This window comes from Populus euphratica, unplaced genomic scaffold, assembly GCF_000495115.2.
Source record: "Populus euphratica unplaced genomic scaffold, PopEup_1.0 scaffold374.1, whole genome shotgun sequence".
In the NCBI taxonomy this organism is placed as follows: Eukaryota; Viridiplantae; Streptophyta; class Magnoliopsida; order Malpighiales; family Salicaceae; genus Populus; species Populus euphratica.
The window spans coordinates 35,710-41,086 of NW_011500077.1; positions in this window are offsets into that span (position 1 = coordinate 35,710).

The following is a 5,377-nucleotide window of genomic DNA, read 5'->3' on the forward strand; positions in this document are numbered from 1 at the left end:
CTTTATTTGGTCATGGCATGAGGAAATGGAAGCGTTGGTAGGGAATCAGTCTTTTCTTTGCAAATTTTAGATTTAGCCCCTTCCTTACCCTCGAAGATTGACTCATGATCTTTCTCATAAGGTTCAAGAGTGGTTTTTTCAATAACCTTACCACTGTGAAGAGTAGTGACTGATTTGACTTGATCCATGTGTTGGCTTCCGGAACTACTTGCACTTGCATTCTATTGCCCCTTGGGATTTTTTTGTGGTTGAGATGGAAACTTACCTTTCTCTTGGAAACTGAGAGTAGATGTCAATTTTACAAGAGTATCTTTAAAATCTGTCATATTTTGAGCAAGTTGAGTATTGATTGTCTCTTACTTTTCAACAAATGCATGCAATGTTTCCTCAAGATTTCTTCTAGGAGGTGGAGCATAAGGAGGTGCATATCCATGAGAATTTTGGAAATTATGGTGTGCTTGAAATGGTGGTTATGAAGTTTGTGCATTGTTGTTCTCACTCTTCCAACTAAAATTTGGGTGATTTCTCCAACCAGGGTTGTATGTTTGGGAGTATGGGTTGTGGTTGACCCTTTGGAAACTGTTTAAAGCATGAGCTTGTTCATGGAGACATTCCTTAAAAGAAGGCAAGGTTGGACAATTACTGGTTGAGTGTTCATTTGTTTCACATATTTGACCATAATGTTTTCAATAGATTTTAATTGACCACTCTTTTTCAATTCTAGTGCCTCGACTTTTCTACCTAAAGATGCAAACTTAGCTTGGAGGTCATGACCTTCCCTAAGGTTGTACATACCTCCACTAGATGTATGAGGTCGAGTTTTACTCGGTGCCTCATGTTCTTTATAAAAAGTGTTCCAGTTTGGATTGCACCGACATCTCTTTTCTAAGTTTGGTCATCTCTTTATCCTTTCAATTTCAGTTCTTAAATTCATCAATAAATCCTTTCATTTATGTGACAGGTCTGCATTTAAAATGAACATTTACCATAAATTAAAGGTATCTTATATTATTAGATATATTATTATAAAACATGCTTTAGTTAAGGAGTTATTGATACTTCAAGTGCAAAATGATGATATAAAACATTGATAAAAATGCACTTTTAAGTACTAATCACACCCCCCCAACCAGCTTATTACTAGTCCCTAGTAATCAAAGCATTAAAAAAGAAAAACAATTTGCAAATTCCATAAAGCAAGGTATTCATTATTTAACTTCCATTAATCTATTCAGATAAACAAACTCTCATTAAATTTATATATCTGCTCAATACCTCTTAACAAGATATTCATAAACCTTTATTTTGTGATTTCACAAAGCAAGGTATTCATCATTTAACTTCCATTAATCTATCCAGATAAACAAACTCTCATTAAATTTATATATCTGCTCAATACCTCTTAACAAGATATTAATAAACCTTTCTTTTGTGCTCAATGTATCAACACATAATTATGGGGCTTTTCTTGGAAGAAAACAAAATTTTTGTACTAATGTTTAAGGTTAACTTCCTTGGGTTGAGATTATTATTTTTGTCTCTTTTTTTTTCTTCTTCTTTTTTTTTTAAATACATATACATATAATTTAAAAACACCATGCATCTTTAACCCATGTAACGAGCTTTCGGCTAATGAATCCCAGACCAGTTGGTCTTAGGGCATTAGGTGTTAAGACACCCCTACAAGCTTAGTAACTCGGGTCATAGATACTGATATGTAGATAGTGCAATGTTTGATTCCCTTAAGCTTTTCTCCTCAACCCATGTAACAAGCGTTGGGCCAACAGCTCCCAAATCAGTTAACTTTAGGGTATTAGGTGTTAAAACACCCCTTCGGGCTTAATTGCTTAGGTTAGGGAGGCTACGAAACCAAACTTATCTATATTTTTATTATTTTCATTTTTTTCTTTTTTTTTCTTTTTTTCCTTTTTTTAATTATATACTATCCATCCCTTTCCCTTAGTTGTTACCTTTAACAAAAGAACATAAATAATGTAATAATCCAATATGCAACCCACAATCATATGTTAAAGTGTGTGTGTGTAAATTAAGGTTTAAGAATACATGTTAAATCAGTATATGAGTAGAATTAAGTGATAATAATGCGAGAGTTTGTAAATCTGAATATTTCAAGAAGTATTATGATAGACCTTGTTACGAATGATTACTAAGATGCATCTCAAGAGTCATAAAAGTTCTCCTTACTCTGCCATCATAGTAACAACAATTTTGCATATGCTTTATGAAATAGAAAACATAGTTTTTTTTTTTAGCTACTACCCTCTCCCCCCAACTAAAACAAGACATTGTCCTCAATGTTTAAAGGTAGAAAGATAGAGTATAGAAGATATCACCTGAAATAACAAACACTGACAAACTTGAAACACACTAAAACAAATATAAGTAACAACAAAACACAATAGTAAAACCAAAAGACACAAAGATTCACAAATGAAGGCTCAAATCCAATCTAAGCTTTTTACGGCTTTCCTTAGTTGACCAATTTATTCGACTCATGGAAGGATCAATTACAGGAATGAAAGATTGTAGTTGGTCAATCAATTGTTCAGCAGTAGCAGCAGAGATTATGATTTGGCGTGCAGAAGATGTTAGAAATTCCTGTTCCACAGCATGATCAAGAAAAGAGAACAACTTATCATAATAACCATTAACATTTAACAAACCTATGGGTTTATGGTGAATGCGCAATTGGGCCCAAGAGGAAATATGAAAGATCTCTTCCAATGTGCCTAAACCACCTGGTAAAGCAATGAAGGCATCAACATGGTTAAACATTGCATTCATTCGAGCTGACATTGTGGAGACCTGAAGTTCTTCTCCAATTGTTTTTCCAATGATGTCCCATTTTGCTAAAGCTTCGGGGACCACCCCCAAAACTTGACTACCTCCTAAAAATGCAGCTATTGACACACCTCCCATTAACCCAAGACAACCTCCCTCATACACTAAATGAATCTTTCTCTCAACTAGCACTTGACCAAGATGATTTGCTGATTATAAAAACTCCTTTTCTTTCCCAGGACTAGATCCACCAAAAACACAAATACTTTTTATTTGATGACTTGAGGAACTTGCCATTTCTACTCACTTCTATAATTGATGAATGTATGGGTTGAGTGCAAATGAAGGGAAGGAAGAGAGGATTTTATAGATGAGAAAATAAAAGGGAAATCATACCACCTATGTGTAGGCCAGCTGGAGTCTCATACTCTCTCTCTCTTTCTCTCTCTCTCTATTTATTTATTTATTTAAAAAAAAAAGCATATGTATGTACAGGTAGTTGTGATTGTGGCTCACATCTTTCCTTGGTTTTACGTCCAAGAACGGCTTAAATGCCCTCTATGGGTCGGGGATAGGCTTCCCATCCAGTTTTCTTAAAAACTGGAAACAGGGTCTTTTTTAGTCAGATTCCCAAGACTAAGTTGATCATGTTCTTTATGAAATAGTGGCTATAAATCATGAATTGCACGATGCACATCTACACTAGGATGCGTCTCAAGATTCAATAGAAGATTATCTAAAGACTCCTTACTCAGGCCATCCTTAATGAATTGTATTTTATCTTCACGGTTTATAGATACCATTCCTAAAGAACGACATTGTGTATTACAAGTCCATCTAGCACATCGATGACAAACTTTCAGTCATTTTGCATGACGTTTCTTTGTTTACAAGTCCATCTAGCACATCGATGACAGACTTCTAGTCGTTTTGCACGACGTTTCTTTGCAAAAGTGCTTTTACCTGTTCCAGGCATGTGTGAAATGAAGAAGTTAGAGGACTCACCTGATAATCGGACCTTTGCTTCAATCAACCAGCGAATATCTTCAGGAATTCCATGATTCATTAACAATCTCAATCTTGCACATCTAGCATGGTAAATTTTTGTAATCACATTCTGAGGCAGAGCGGGAAAATACTTTTTCAATTTTTCAAGATTAGTGTCCATTTTCAAATGAGAATTGGAAGAGAGATTCAAAGAATTGCACAAATATATACACAAATATCAGTTATTGGGGGAAACTGAAAGAACTGACTTAAGTCACGGAGTACTGTTGTCCGCCATTTGACCGGGGTGAGAGAAACTAGCAAAAATCACTCAAAAAGAAACACAAAAAAGAAAATGTGAGAAAAACAAAATAATCAACCTTTATCTACAAGATCATTCAAACCAGCTGATTCATTTTCACTAGGAAAATTATCAAAGTAAGCTTTCAAACGATGTCCATTTTCCTTAAAATCATTGTCATTCATTGAATTCTCAATATCACAGGCCCCATAAGGATTGCTCCATCTTGGTCTTAGCTCTCTAGGGAATGCATATAGTTGAGAATTATAAAACAAAACTTTTTGACCAGTATCAACTTTTTGACAATTTTCACAAGTTTTGCAGAATGCATGCGTGTCCTTGAACATGGTAGACCAATAAAATTCATTTTAAAAGATTTTTGTAGCTGTCTTTTTTTATGAGAAATAACTTCCACATGCTTCAGAATGACAAATTTTAATAACAATTGTCTTTTTTGACGAGAAATAACTTCCACATGCTTCAGAATGACAAAGTTTAATGACACTACTTACCTCATTGTCGGGAATGAATCTTTGAAATATTTGATCAGGACAATATTTGAATAAGTTAGGGTCATCACAATAAAAATTCTTCACTTCGTTCAAAAACTTTTCTTTGTCTTGATTACTCCAATCAGTTGGCAAATCTCCTAAAGCAAGAAAATTGATATTTTTATCATACCAAGGTATTGGATTAAGAGAAAGTAAGGATTTGTTAGGAAAGTAATCATCGATTAGTGTGATGTTAGATGTCGAATTTATTGTCACTTTTGACAAAAGATCCGCATCAACATTTTCGGTGTGTTTTTCATCTGTGATTTCTTCCTCAAAATAAATCATTTGCAAATCTTCAGATTCATCCAACTCATTTTTACTTAAAGTAGATTCAAGTTGATCATAAACTAATTCATCAATATAATCTACTTCTTGTAAATCATTATCATCTCCAGGCTGCTTGTAAATGTTGAAAATATTCATCTCCAATGTCATGTTTCTAAATGATAGCTTCATCAGTCCATTCCTACAATTAATCAATGCATTAGAAGTTGCAAGAAATGGACGTCCTAAAATAACAGGAAATGAATTACATGCTTCAACAGGTTCTGTGTCCAAGACAATAAAATCCACAGGATAAATGAATTTATCGACTTGTACTAACACATCTTCAATTATTATCCACAAGATAAATGAATTTATCAACTTGTACTAACACATCTTCGACTATTCCTCTAGGCACTTTTACAGATCTATTGGTAAGTAAAAGAGTTATAGAAGTTGGTTTTAACTC